This window comes from Anomaloglossus baeobatrachus, chromosome 6, assembly GCF_048569485.1.
Source record: "Anomaloglossus baeobatrachus isolate aAnoBae1 chromosome 6, aAnoBae1.hap1, whole genome shotgun sequence".
Classification (NCBI taxonomy): domain Eukaryota; kingdom Metazoa; phylum Chordata; class Amphibia; order Anura; family Aromobatidae; genus Anomaloglossus; species Anomaloglossus baeobatrachus.
The window spans coordinates 513,500,247-513,516,247 of record NC_134358.1 but is presented as its reverse complement, the minus strand read 5'-3'; positions in this window follow the sequence as shown (position 1 = coordinate 513,516,247).

The following is a 16,001-nucleotide window of genomic DNA, read 5'->3' as shown; positions in this document are numbered from 1 at the left end:
AGTCGCAAAAGTGGAGTGTTGGAGGGGAAGGAGAGAGGAGGTCAGGAGCAGGGCTCCCTGTAAATACTAGGTGGCAGACGTTGGTCTGGGCCTGGTAGGAGCTGGAACCTTGGTCGCAGGGGATTATGTCAAGGGTCACAGATCTGCCGAGGAGGGCAGCCAGCGGCCTTGAGCCATCTTTGGGCAGGGGCCAGGGCACAACGGGGTACGTGGACCCTAGGCCGGGAAGTAGCTTCACGCGTCCTGGTAATTTACCCGACCAGGGTGAAGTCTTCAAGATTCATCCTCCACCTGCTCCAAAATCAGGGTACCAGAGCAATGAGGGGATAGGACTTTCCCAATACATAGTCCAGAAAATCCCAAGCGTAAACCCTGAGAGCAAGCTCACTCCATTAGCCATACGGGTGAGCAGGATCCGACTAGTTCCACCCTACAGGGTCCAAATAGTGAAGAAAGTGCCACGGAAATGGTCACAGGCTAACAAGCAACACCAAGGGGCACGGATCCATGCGTGCTCCCTCCCTGCTGCAGCAGTACTCAGAATTCTGGTTTACAAGTTGTCGGTGTCAGTATTCTTGGACTGAGTGAGTGCGCAGAAAACCCTTTCCTCCCCAACTGCACCCCTTCACTATCATCACCGGGCCCCCGGGGCAAACCCCCTACCACGGTGGGGTTAACCTTGCTGCCATACCACCGCCACTGGGCACTCCCAACAGCAGCGGTGGTACTCCATCTTACCACGCACCGTGGGTGGTGTCACAAACTTCTAACCCCCTGTACATATGCCCTTTTTAAATTTGAGTGTCCGCACAACCCCTCCCCCGGGTCCGGAGACTCCTCGTGCCACCCTTCCCCCGGGTCCGGAGACTCCTCTATCTGAGCGGCTCGGCCACTGACACGGGGGCGGTACACTCCAACATTGTTTCTGCTCATAATGAATGAACTTTCATTACTGAACAGCACTAAGGTTCACTGGCCCTTGTCCAGCAAGACAATTACCCCTGTGCCTGGTAGTGTGACCAGGAACCTTTGCAGGTCATGTAGCATGCAGACCATGCTGATGTTAACTGTTCTGAATGGTCTGGCATGACACATGGGTGCCTCTCACCTCCCTTAAATGTGCCTGGAGTTGTGTAGCATTCATCATCTGGTTCTGAAGGGCATTGTTCACAATGAAGCGATCATTAGTGTGGAATTTGGGAAAAGGACGTACATCTCTATGCCTTTCTGTGACTTTTCCACTCTCTGTATCTCTGTTGCAACCTGCTGGTGACACTCAGTGACACACTAAGTTCAGTAGCCACCCTGCTTAAAGCCTCACAATGGAGAGGTACTTCAAGTTAGCTGGCATCTTGGTCTCATGATGTCAAAATGTGAACAGCATGATGAGGATGACTGTTTAAATACCAATTTTAATTAAACCCTGAATTTTATTGGTCATTTATGGATCAATCAACTGTTTTGCCATTAGGCTGTGTGCACACGTTGCGTTTTTTACCGCGGAAACGCTGTGTTTAGAACCGCAGCGTTTCAGTGGCAAATTGCATGCGTTCAGCTTTCCCAGCAAAGTGTATGAGAAAGCCGAAAAATCAGTGCACCCGCTGCGTTTCTAAACGCAGCGTTTTGGATGCCAAAAATCGGTGCGGAAAGAAAAGCAGCATGTCACTTCTTTTGTGTGTTGTGGCTGCGTTCTCTCCCCCATTGAATCAATGATGTGGGTCAGAACGCAGCTGCCAGAGGGTGCGTTTTTTTCCGCACTGAAAAAAAAGCAACGTGTGCACATAGCCTTAAGGTCCTTGTTAAAGAACAGCAAGTTGCGCAAAAAGTACTGAAACATTGAACAGTTGGACATGTGCATCCAAAAGTATAGAGAAGGTCACATTAAGCTCACCTGAGGGCATTTTAGGATCATTTCACAGGAAAGCCAAATATCCCTAACTTTTTGTGATTGGTGTATATGTATAAATTTAGAGGGTAAAATAAGTATTGAACATGCCACCAATTTTCTAAGTAAATATATTTCCAAAGGTGCTATTGACATACATATGTACAGGTTATAAATTTTCTGAAGGATACTAATGGCAGTATTATATAGTAAAGTAAGAATTTCTTGTTTCAGCTGAATGCACCTGACTGATGTTTGGTTTCAGTTTGGTCATAATATTCTGGATTACATCTCACTACAATAATCCAACATAGGAGCACATAGCAGCATGAAGAGAGAACATCTGCTCATTGCAATGTTAAATGCCTCAATCAAAGTATATTGAATACCAGTATTACCAGCAAGTTGATACATATGGATATTCAATATACATTGATTGAAGCATTTAAGTTTAAAGTGTGCAGCTGCTGTCATTTTTCTTCTTATGAAAAAAGCAAAAAAAAAAAAAAAACAAGATTGTCATTGTGAAACCAACACCTTCATCATATAGTTTGGTTACTTACTAGAAATTGTGATGCACACCTGAAAGTATTCGTAGATTCTTACTAAACAACATTTGTAAGGGTTTTTTTGCATTTAAGTCAATATGGGCAATATGAGTTTATTCTACACCGAGATTAAAAACGTGCAATGTTGTTACAATGTATAAACTACATAAAGCGCACCAATGCCCAGGATTTTAATATATAACCTAAAGCCAGTGCTATACTGGTGCTATCAGTCTGATTTTATATATACCTTTAGTTGTCAGCTAGGATGTAAAGGTTTTGAATCACAAGCAAGTAAAGTTTGTAAAATGAGCAGCTTTTTCATTGGCCGCAGCTGCCGATCAGCTAACTGATGGGGTGGGTTTTGATAGAGATTCCCACCCCCCTGCCTATCTGTCCTCCCATATTATTTATGATAATTCAATTCTAGAAGTGTTTTACTAAAGGTTGTGGCTAGAATGACCTTGCTGACATCATACCCATGTCACCAGAAGGGGCAGGGCCTCAGCCAACATAGCTGATACCAGGAAGCAACATTATTTTTCTGTTGGCTGAGGCCTCGCCCCTTCGGGTCACACAGGTCCTTCTATCCACCATTATTTATAGCCACAACCTTCCATAATAGAATTTGCATAAATAATAGATAGAGGAAGGATGGACAGGCCAGGAGGGCTGGAATCACTATCAAACCCCACCCCAGCTATTAGCTGCTCGAAGCTGCTGCCAATCAAAAAACTGTTCATTTTACAAGCTTTACTTGTTTGTGTTTCAAAACCTATACACCCGAGCTGACAACTAAAGGTATGTATAGAATCAGCCTGATAGCGCCAGTATAGCACTGGCTTTAGCTTATATAGGAAAATCCTAGTGATTGGTGCGCTTTAAGGTAAGTCCCGATGTAGCTTACAAAATTGGTGTACTCAAAGCTCACTCCCTCTCTACACTCAATAAAGTAACTTCAGGGGATGTGAAGAAAATTTTGTAAACTTACATGGTTTGATACAAGCAGTCAATAATGCTGTATAAATAATTGTGGAGTGAAGTGTTAACTGTTTAGTATAGTGCATAGACAAAAAATCCCTCTGTGCAGCTGTGGCGCCCCTGAGTACATCAGGTTGCCACAGGGAACTGCATCCTTTCCTCAGGGTGCAGGGCCTACCCCCCATGGTTCCAGGTACCTAAGAAAACCGGTGTCACTTCCATCAGCACCACAAATCCCAACCAACACCACACATCATGACCTGTCAGACACACCAGTGGGTTGGTCTAGCTGGAACAGGGGCACCCACCTAGGAGTCAGGCAGACTGATGGGAGAGAGGAAGGCAGAGTATTGAGAGTCCTCAAAGTGTGAAGAGCTGGAGTGTTAGCTCCCGGGGAGCTAGACCGAGCTTGGGTCGCAGACAGTGGTCCGGGACCAGAGGAGTCGGGGATCGGTAGCAGTGACATTGGATAAGGGTGCGACGGACATAAGCGGGCTTTACACGCTACGATATCGTTAATGAATTATCGTCGGGGGTCATGGTATTTGTGACGCACATCCGGCTTCATTAACGAGATCACAGTGTGTGACACTTATGAGCGACCTTAAACGATCGCAAAAGCGGTCAAAATCGTTTGCCGCGGAGAGGTCGTCCTGAAACAAAAAATCGTTTTCTGCTTATTAGCGATGATGTTCCTCGTTCCTGCGGCACCACACATCGCTGTGTGTGACATCGCAGGAGCGACGAACATCTCCTTACCTGCCTCCACACTGCAATACGGCAATGCGGAAGTAAGGAGATGGGCGGGATGTTACGTCCCGCTCATCTCCGCCCCTCCGCTTCTATTGGACGCCTGCCGTGTGACATTGCTGTGACGCCGAACGAACCGCCCTCTTAGAAAGGAGGCGGTTCGCCGGCCAGAGCGACGTCTTATAGCAGGTATGTGCGTGTGACGCTGCTGTAGCGATAATGTTAGCTACGGCAGCGATCACCACATATCGGCCGTACGACGGGGGCGGGTGCTATCGCGCTCGACATCGCCAGCAAATGCTAGCGATGTCGCAGCTTGTAAAGCGCGCTATAGTCTTGGAGGACAGTCGGCACCAGAAAGCCCAAAAGAACTGACCGGTACCGAGCACAACGGGGTACAGGACTCTAGGTCAGGAGCCGATTCAACGTCCTAGCAATTACCCTGCTGAGGGAGAGGATCTTCAGGACCTTCCCTGAGAGCTCAGAGATTGAGGGCATCACAACAACGTGGGGGACGGGGTTTTCCAAACAAAGCAACCCCCTGAAGTCCCAAGTGCCATCCCTCAAGAGCACATCTACACCACACATGGTGAGCGAGGCCCCCAGCAGCTTCAAGCCACGGGCACTACCAACAGACAACACACAGTGCACGGAGGCAGGTTCCGAATCACTAAGTGACACTGGTCGGACTAGGTACTCGGCCGTCTTCTCGCAGGGGCAGCAACACACAGAGACTTTGGTTTCCCTATGGTGTGTGTGTCTACTTTATAAACCTCATCCAACACCACAACTATCCACAGTGAGTACCCTGATCCCTGCATCCTGTCCTCCCAAATCCACCAAACCCCAGAGTCCGGGGCCTTCCCTACCTGCAGAGGGACTGACACCTTCCTGCTCCACACCATCTGCCCAGGTACTCCCTCCAGCAGCGGCGGTACTCCCATTACCGCAACCCACAGGTGGCATCACGAACTTCTCCCCTATAAATACCCCCTTTTATGTATCAAAGTGTCCGCCAAGCCGGGTCCGGACGACCCCCTCGAGCCATGATCCCGGATCCGAGCAGCCCGACTAACACCGGGGTGGTAAACAGCCTATAGAGGGGCTGCCCCCTGCTTCATGAAATCACAAAATACATTTGGAGTACAATGCAGTAGAGGGTAAGATCTGTTTTAAAGTGTTGTCTAGTGGAGTTTACATTGTTGCTTTTTATGAAACCATTTCACCCCCCAAAAATAATATAGGGGTTCATCAGTTGTGTGTATATATATATATATATATATATATATATATATATATGTATATATATAGACATATTTATTTATTTTTTACAGTTGGTTAAGGGATGGTATTATTTTGCACACATTGGGCATTTTATTAAAGAAACCTAGAGAAAAATGCTTTATAAAATCACAAAATGTTTGCAGAAACATTGTGCGGCATTTGTCACTATTTATCTCAGTTTTAAGCAGCTCCACCATAGTGGGCAGAGCCAGGAAGGAGCCAGGGTCTGCTGGGTATAGCCTCAGCTATCAAATTAATTTCTTGCACCTCAAATAGTATTCCAGACTCCCACATCCTTCCTCCCTCCTTCCAACCTTTGTAATAACAGAGACAGGGGGAGGAAGGACAGGCAGGCAGACAGGGGCGGGAATAACTAACAAAAACCCGACCCACCTTTTAGAGATTCTGCAGCACCTATCAATCAAATAACAGTGCATTTCACAAACTTTACTTGCCTGTATTTCAGAAAGTATGCATCCGATCTCACAACTAAAGATATGTATAGAATCAGCATGATAGTGCCAGTATAGCACTGGATTTAGTGTATATAGGAAAATACTGGTGGTTGATCCGCTTTAACAAGGTAAAAAAAGAATGATTTTCTATGAGCTGTGGTACTATTCAGTCAAACTTAGGTACTGGGTTTTTTTTATATATAACATTAGAAAACTTCATTAACTATAAATGTTAGAATACATTCACGTAATGGTAATTTTGGTCTGAGAGATGTGCGTAAAAAAAAACGAATATTATTGTGACAGAGTAAAAAAAAAAAATCACAGCATGTGCTCTCTTCTGTATTTTGGATGAGACTCACCTATTCAAGTAAATGGGTCCAAAAATATAGATCATCCATGTAGCATCTGATTTTTTTACAGCTACATTGCAATTATTAACATAGAATACTGTATTGATCTTGTATATTTTTTAACTGCTTATATATAAACATAAATGTCATACAGATGACAATTTGATGAAAACAATCATCTATTTTTTATTGTTACAACAATCACACTTATTTTCCCCCAAAATTCGGAAAAATTCACAGAAAATGGGCAACAAATGCTTACCTGCCCAGGCCACAGAGTGGCTTGACACAAGGAATGCACCAGTTGTAGCCCATGTCCGGCATACGTCTGTGTGTGGTGGCTCTTGAAGCACTGACTCCAGCAGTAGCAGTCCACTCCTTGTGAATCTCCCCCAAAGTTTTAAATGGCCTTTTCTTAACAATCCTATCAAGGCTGTGATTATCCTGGTTGCTTGTGCACCTTTTTTTACCACACTTTTTCCTTACCCTCTTTGTAGAGTGTGTCAATGACTGTCTTTTGGACATCTGTCAAGTCAGCAGTCTTCCCCATTATTGTGTAGCCTACTGAACCAGACTAAGGGACCATTTTAAATGCTTAGGAAGCCTTTACAGGTGTTTTGTGGTAATTATTCTAATTTTCTGAGATAACTTTTGGTCTTTCATTGGCAATAAGCCATAATCAACAACATTAACAGAAATAAACACGTGAAATAGATCACTCTGTGTATAATGACTCTATATAATATATGTGTTTCCCTTTTTCTATTGAGTTACTGAAATAAATTAACTTTTTGATGATATTCTAATTCATTGAGATGCACCTGTACATAGGTTTTCATTTACTGTATGACACATTTATAGTTTCATGTATAAAACTAAAATTAGGCTTTGTTCCCAGTTTTGTTATGGTTTCCATTTTTACAAGGTCCATTAGATCTTTTATGATCTGTTATGATCCATTTGGATTGTACCCTTATTGACATGGGTCCAGTAGATGTCTCTGTTTACGAAACATAAGGGCTATACTATCATCACAACTTTAACAAAAAAATGACAATGTGATGAAAAATAAAATAACTAATGCAAGTCTTTACAGATTCTTTAATATTGTTTGACGTTTTTTCCCATCTCTAGTTGTTTAGAAACAAATATAGTAAAACCTAATGTTGTTTTTAATTTATCAATGTATAAACTGATTTTCTAGAGATTACACTATTCATTTCTACCTTGTTTTTCCAAAAATCAGCCCTCCCCCAAAAATAAGCCCTAGCAGGAATTTTTAGCCTTTTCAGAGCAAGGCTTAAATATAAGCCCTACCCCGAAAATAAGCCCTAGTCGTGGTTCAATAGTGAAGTGTCCATGCAGCTAAAAAAGGTAAAGATACTGTAGGACACTTCATTAGAGAAAGCAGACAACCCCAAAAGAGAGAAGAAAGAAGATGGAAGACCCTGTAATTATACTCACCAGACGCCGAACAGGAGGACCTGCAGTGGAACACATACCCACACACATCAGATCGCACACACATCAGATCGCACACACATCAGATTGCACACCCACACACATTAGATCGCACGCACAATCAGATCACTCACACAATCACACATCAGATGACATACAGACACTCACCACATCCAGCGATACTGATTGCTGGGTGGCAAAGAATCAAGAATCCTGGGACGCAATGTAGTGGGAATTAGAAACAAGGCACTCTCAAATGGTGATACAAATGAAGAATTTATTCCATAAGTCTTAAAGCAACATGTGATGTTTCGGACAGGTGGCCTTCATCAGACAACTTGTTATTAAGACTGTCAGGAAAATGGTAAAGGCAGGGGTATCCACCGCTATGCTGCATACAATGTAGTGGAACACATAGAGGACCTGCGGTGGAACGCATCGATACTTTCTACTGACGAGTCCTCCATGCATTCCACTGCACTGCATTCCATCTTCCCCTGCTGGCCCGAAGCAATCTGTGTTGCCGGAAGTGGTGAGTGAGTGTGTATGTGTGCAATATGATGTGTGATTGTGTGTGTACTCTAATGTGTGTGTGTGTATGAGTATGTGTGTGTGTGTGTGAGTGTGTATGTGTGTGCGCGTGTGTGTGATCTAATGTATGTGATTGTGTCGGCCAGAATCACGGGAGGACCGCTTGGAGTATAAATGCTGGAAGTACCAGCTGAAGATCGCAGAAGAACATGGGAGCTTTCCTGACGACTGGGGTCTGGTATGATTCTCCTGGGAAGTGGGTCTGCTTTTTTGTGGGGTAAACTTACCCTCAAACGTGTTTCCCCAAGAATAAGTCCAACCTGAAAATAAGTCCTAGCACTTTTTCGGGGCAAAAAAAAATAAAAGACAGTGTTTTATCTTTGGAAAAACAGGATATTATGAAAGCGTTATAAAAACCAAAACAAAAAAGCAACTACAAACACCCTTTCCGAATGTACCCACTTTAGCACTGTCTTCAATATACTTAGACATGTTGGTTGTTGGTCATTTGTTGACCACAGTTGTAATGTTTAGCTAAGGATTTTACAGCAAATAGATATTTGTGACCGCACTATTTATGTATTCATCCCACCCAGAATCCTAATATTGGCAAACTTAGGATTTGAAGAATAGTAAATAAATGATGTACTCTTCCATACTCTTGGAGTTTAAAATTTGACTTCCTTAAAGAGGACCTTCACTGAAATACTTTACTTTACCTGAGTACCTCCTGCCGATCCACCAATTCGGAAATAGTTTTTTTTACTTCTATTCATCCTCAATATTAAAGATTCAAATTTCAACTTCAACCAATTGAGTGTATACCACCGAACTTCCTTGAAACTAAAAACCTATTCATTCTATTGGATCCATACTATGTGCTCTCAGACAAAAACGCTTTTTGCCAATCACCTGAGCTACTAAACGTTTAATTAGTTACTTTTACGTGAGAAGTTTTTCTCTGATGAGATATCAAGTTGGTGTGTTAGTTGTGAAGTTAAACTTGGCTACATCTGAATATATCTCATCCAGGAAAAGTTTGGTGAGGCTTGAGTTATTCAGGATATTGGATAATCTTAACAAAGTATAGTGTTGTTACTCCTGTTTTTGGGTCTGTATTTTTATGGACTTGTAGGAGGCGGCCGAGCCCTACAATGTAAAGTATATGGTTATGTAGAGTACAATGTGTTATGCCTACTGCTAAATCTATATGTTGATATGTTATACTGCTAACTGGGTGCAGGTTCCAGATACAGTAGAGGGGGACTGTTACCACTTGTAACACCTAGTGGTTGGACTGAGATAGCAGCAGGATGGAAGAGGTAGGGTTAAAGGAATAGTGACAGATGTGGGAAGAGGTTGGTTGGGAGGTCTCGAGAAGAGCAGTCTAGAACAGAGTTCAAGTGTAAGAAGATGTAGCCTCAGTACTAGGACTAGTCAGGGAACCCTGAGAGATTCGTCCAGCTAGAGAGCGGCCAGGCCCAGAATCGGATGAAGGTTAACGGAGTCTGGGGGCAAGAGATACAGAACCCGGAGATACAAAACCTGGAGGTTGAAGACAACATCCAAGATAGCAGCGGAAACACAGGTTGAAAGGTTGTACCCCACACTGAGAGCAAGGAAGAAAAAGGAAGGCCATGTCTGTCATAAAGGTGTGAAGAACAAAGTGAACTTTCTGGTTGGCTTGTGTCGCGTGTGTTACTAACTGTCTACGACGAGGACCATCAGTGGGGTGATAGACACCGGCCTGAGGAAACCAGTAAGTGTTGTGCACCCCACCCGACAACCCATAAGAACCCAGAGTCTCCCTAGCACCTTTCTTTAGAATAATAGGTAGGTATTATTGCTGGGCCATCCATACCCTTCCGGCCCTGAATTTTTCTGTAGTTCCCAGTCAGTTCCGGTCTTTAGTCTAATTTATTACTGGTTTAAAAAGAAATGTGTGACAGTTAATGGAAAATTGAAGGCAGAAAAGATGTCTGTCTCAGAGACTCTGTAAGGACTGCTATATTGGTGCTATTCATGTGAGATAAGGCTAACATTTCTTCACAGTCTACCTTAGGTGCATGCGCCTTCCCCCCCTTTACCCAGATGCTGTCAATCACAGTGAAGACTGCTAGATCAGCGGCTTTGATTGACTGTGTCTAGTGTCTGGGAGGAGGGATGAAAGCGCACACCCCCAGAAAAGAATTAAGAAACGCCAAGTTGGACTGCACAGCAGAGATTTCCAGAAAACAAAAATGTGTTTTTTTCTGAAAAAAAAGCCATGTAGCACAAATGGGAAAGAGCTGGAACAGCAAAGAAGCTCAGGGATTTTTAAAACAAATTTAAAGGGAACCTGTCATCAGAAATTTTGCACTAAACCTAAAAGATTCCCCCCTCTGCAGCTCCTGGGCTGCATTCTAGCAATGTTCCTGTTGTTTATGTGCCCTCTTCCTGACCAAAATAAAGACTTTGTAGAGTGGTACCTTTTTGTATTCAGATCTTCATAATGCTACACGTGGGCGGGCTCTCTGGTGTACGTTAGTCTGCCTCCCTGTCGCTTTAGGCCGTCCCCCATAGCGCAATTTCAAAGAGGTGACGTGAGGTAAGCTGGCCAGCGCTTGCGCAGAACGGTGGAGGCGGCGGTGGAAGCGCGACTATGAGATTATGGGCAGGTACTTGCTGATGAAAATCACAGCGCCGCCCATAATCTCGCGCATGCGCAACATGTCACCAGCGGTCACACTGCACATTGCAGTCCCGCGAGAGTGGCACGGTGCATGCGCGAGATTATGGCCACCCATAATCTCGCACATTCGCAACACGTCACCAGCGGTCACACTGCACATTGCAGTCCGGCGAGAGTGGCCCGGTGCATGCGCGAGATTATGTCTGCCCATAATCTCGCGCATGCACTGTGCCACTCTCGCGGGACTGTGCAATGTGCACAGTGTGACCGCTGGTGACGTGTTGCGCACGCGCGAGATTATGGGCGGCGCTGTGACTTTCATCAGCAAGTACCCGCCCATAATCTCGTGGTCGCGCTTGCACCGCCGCCTCCACCGTTCTGCGCAAGCGCTGGCCAGCTTGCCTCACGTCACCTTTTTGAAATTGCGTGATGGGGGATGGCCTAAAGCGACAGGGAGGCAGACTAACGGACACCAGAGAGCCCGCCCCCGTGTACCATTATCAAGATCTGAATACAAAAAGGTACCACTTTACAAAGTCTTTATTTTGGTCAGAAAAGGGGCACATAAACAACAGGAACACTGCTAGAATGCAGCCCAGGAGCTGCAGAGGGGGAATCTTTTAGGTTTAGTGCAAAATTTCTGATGACAGGTTCCCTTTAACTTCATTTTTTTGAGCGTGTGGAAACTCCTCTTTAAGTCTATATTCTGATTGTGTAATATACAAGACATAGGGTTGAATTTATCTACCTCCTTCATTTTCTGGCATGTGGAGACGAAAGAAACGTACACCTCTTCATTAGATGTCGCCTTTACATAGGGATTAAGGAAGTTATAGGGGTCCTTTTAAGGGGAAGACGGTAGGGTTGAAAAGTCTTGACATCTGGTTTTCCTTGTGTAGATAGCATCTACTATTACCACATATTGTCCATCTATTTATGTTTTAATTGGATCTAACTCTTCATTACAACATGTAGGACGCCCACCACTTTGGAAAGCTTGGACAGTATTGAATTACTTCATATGCAGCTGTGACTGTATGTCTGCCAGATAACCATGTTGAACTTAAATATACTTTGAAAAAAAAAAAAAGGTGCAAAGACAAAATTAGATAAAAAAAATAAATAAAAACAAAGTGCCACTTAAACTTTGGCTTCTACAATGGGCTCAAATATTAACCATTTACAGCACTATAGTGCATGGAAATAACAAAAGTAGCTTGCTCCTTAGAGAAGATTTTCAGATGTCTTCTGCCTTTGTATTTAAAGGCTCACTATGCCATATGTAATGCTTCCAGGAGTATTCTGCAATGATGGGCAAGCGTGCTCATCACTGCTCGATACTAGATTGAGCATCGGGGTGCTTGGACATGCTCAGTACTAGATAGAGCAATGCTTTATCCATGTTGGCTAATGGCATTACTGTGATTGACTGTCTGTATCTCGTCATCCTGTCTAAATCAGATCCGGTGACGGGCTGCTTGGCTCACTCTACCCGAGAAACAGTGTAGGGAGAGGTGCTGGAGAAGGGAAAGTGTATTACATTAATTATTGCCTTACAGTTCTTGCTGCTGCCACCTAAAAAATCTATTCTATTCTCTAATAATACCACCGTTTGCTGCATTTAGTGAAGGACTAGTGTGACGCCCTGGCCGGGCCAGGTAGTCACAGATAGGGCCCCGCATTACACCTGTCCCTCATAGGTAACACATAGCCAACCATTTAAATCCTAGTCACCCCCCTCAGGGCTTGGTGGACACACCGGGGGGTGGAACCAGGCGGTTGGAGGATGCCCACCGAGGAGTTCAGAGAGCCTGGAGCGGGAAAGTAAAGAGTCGAGTTTTAGAGTTCAAGTTGGAGAGGTGTGTGGGCTGGGGCTGTGTGTAGCTCCAGCAGAGGAGAAAAACCCAATTTGAGCAAGTGCCAGGGTAGGAGCCCATGTACCTTTGGCTAGGAGGCAGACAGCGGTCTCCGACTGTAGGAGCCGGGAAGACGGCTCGGTGGAACAGAGGTGGACTGGGACAGGGTTGTAGCCCGCCGCTACCAACCCGGGGAACCAACTCGGAAACCGGAGCACAAAGGGGGGTACTCAGACCCTGAAGCTAGGTTCAGAAGCTACTGGGGGCTAGCAAATTAACTGATTGGGGCCAGGACTAGAGGTCCTGTCCCACCCAAAGTCCCGACTGAAGGCAACCGCCCAAGGGGGATAAGCAGCCACCGCCACGGCTCAGAAATCCGACGGGTCAACGTCTGCGGGCAAAGGGCTCCTTAGGCAACAACAAGCCGAGAGCGGATTCCTGAAGTTGCAAGCACAGGCAGTCCACCATCCAACACAGGTGCGGGAGAAGGATAGAGACCACCAGCTGGCTGGGGGACCAGACTGCAGCAGGCTGCGGGCACCAACAACCATCACCTTGGTTTACCAGAGACTCGTGTGTTTACTAATAGTGAGTACAACAGCACCCTCCGGTCGCCCATCTCCCTGAACCGCCAAACAACCCCCAACAGGTCCCGGGGACACCATCCCTGCCCACGGAGGGGTTAACAACTTGCTGCCGGACATCTCCCCCGGGTGCCCCGTAACTGCAGTGGTGGTGTCCACCTTCACCACATCCTGTGCGTGGCGTCACGAACTTAACACGGCTCCGGCCATACAAGAACGTCCCCAAACCTCAACACCCCTTTTAGTTGAAGTGACCGCGAGACCCTCAGGTCCGGAGACCCTTGAGCCACCCACTGAAGGTCCGAATCCGAGCGGCTCGACTGCCGAGCACTGGGTGGTACACTAGCTGCTGGAGAAGGGATAGTGTATTAGAGTAATCTAGAAAGGGATTATTGCTTTGCCGTTCTTACTGCTGCAATATAAAAAGTCTATTCTATTCTGTAATAATACCCTTGCAAGTTGCATTTAGTGTAGAGGTAGCTGCTGGAGAAGGGATAGTGTATTAGAGGCCTCTAGGCAGGGATTACTTAAGTTCTTGCTGCTGAAATGTAAATTCTATTCTTCAATAACCCCACAGTTAGCTGCATTTCGTGTAGAGCAATCTGCTGGAGACGGGATAGTGTATTAGAGGTCTAGGCAGAGATTATAGCCTCACAGTTCTTGCTGCTTCAATGTAAAAAAAAATCTACTCTTTTCTCTAATAATACTGATGTTACCTGCATTTAGTGTAGGGAGAGCTGCTGAAGAAGGGATAGTGTATTAGAGGCAAGAGGCATCTAGGCAGAGATTACAGCCTTACATTTCTTACTGGCGCAACACAAAAAATCTATTCTAGTCTCTAATAATACTGCTGTTAGCTATATTTAGCATAGGACTAGCTGGTGGAGAAGGGTTAGTGTATTAGAGACATATAGGCAGGTATTAAAGCCTTAGAGGCACTTTGCATACTGCGACATCGCAGGCCGACGCTGCGATGCCAAGTGCGATAGTCCCCGCCCCCGTCGCAGCAGCGATATGTGGTGATAGCTTGCGTAGCGAAAATTATCGCTACGCCAGCTTCACACACACACTCACCTGCCGTGCGACGTCCCTGTGGCCGGCGACCCGCCTCCTTGTTAAGGGGGCGGGTCGTGCGCCGTCACTGTGACGTCACACGGCAGGTGGCCAATCGGAGCGGACGGGCGGAGATGAGCAGGATGTAAACATCCTGCCCACCTCCTTTCTTCCGCATAACCTACGGAAGCCGCGGTGACGCCGGTAGGAGATGTTCCTCGCTCCTGCGGCTTCACACACAGCGATGTGTGCTACCGCAGGAGCGAGGAACAACATCGGACCGTCGCGTCAGCATAATTATGAATTACGCCGACGCTGCACCGATGATACGGTTACGACGCTTTTGCGCTCGTTAATCGTATCATCTAGGCTTTACACACTGCGATGTCGAATGCGATGCCGGATGTGCGTCACTTTCAATTTGACCCCACCGACATCGCACCTGCGATGTCGCAGTGTGCAAAGTGCCCCTTACAGTTCTTGCTGCTGCAACATAAAAAATCTATTCTATTCTCTAATAATACCACTGTTAGTTGCATTTAGTGTAGTGATAAAAATCTGTCTTTAGGGTCTATGCATAGACACTTGGTGTCAGGTACAGACCCTGAATGTTACAGCTCCTGTTCACCCATCACTAGTCAGGAACAAAAAGGAGGAAAGCCAGGGCAAAACCCGATGAGACATACAAAGACTAAAATGGACGGACCAGACAGAAAACTGATAAACTGGCAAATGGAATAAGATGTAAAACAGGCAGACAAACTAAGCAAAACAGACTAAACAGGCAGAACTTGCAAGCAACAGAGCAAATGGGCAAAACTTGCAAGCAACCAGAACTAAGACAAACCGAACTAAACTAAACAAGGTCAGGCCCAGAGTGGAGGCAGGAGCAGTTTAATATAGCATCTATTCAGAGGAGATTGGCCACAATTTGGACACAATGATGTAAATTCCTCCAGAGTCTAGTTGCGCCTCCCTATAGCCATGATGGCGGGTCTCCAGACAGGAGGGTACAGCAGAGCTGGGAGTGCTGCAATCTGACCATGCATAGGGCGATGCCCGCAGTGAACTTGACGGTACGTGTGAGTCATAGGCATGACTGGTTGGACCCCCATAGATCAGTAAGTTATTCCTTATCCCATTAGGTAGGGGGTAATGGAGAATCTTGACCAAACCGTTTGAAGCCTCAAAAACATTTGCGGGATTTGGCATTGATGTTGGAGGAGAACATGTTGCATGAAATGCCATTTCTGATTCATCCTAAAAATGTTTGCGTTTGCCACAAGGTGCAGAATTCATGCAGAAAATTACTGCATGAAATCTGCAGCGTGTGCACATACACTAAAGGTCAACTCTGGGGAAAAAGACACAATTGGTCAAACAGAATAGAAATTAAAAAGATCTACATTTACCAGCTTTAAATGTATGTTTAATTTCTACTATATTTCTGTAATTTTGCTGACCAGTTACCATCTAATAAAAAAAAAACATATTGATACACGTGAAATCCTTTCCACCTTGTGTTGTGTTTAGCTCTTTGCATTATTTTAACTCTTTAATTCTTATAAATTCTTATTTCTAGACGTAAG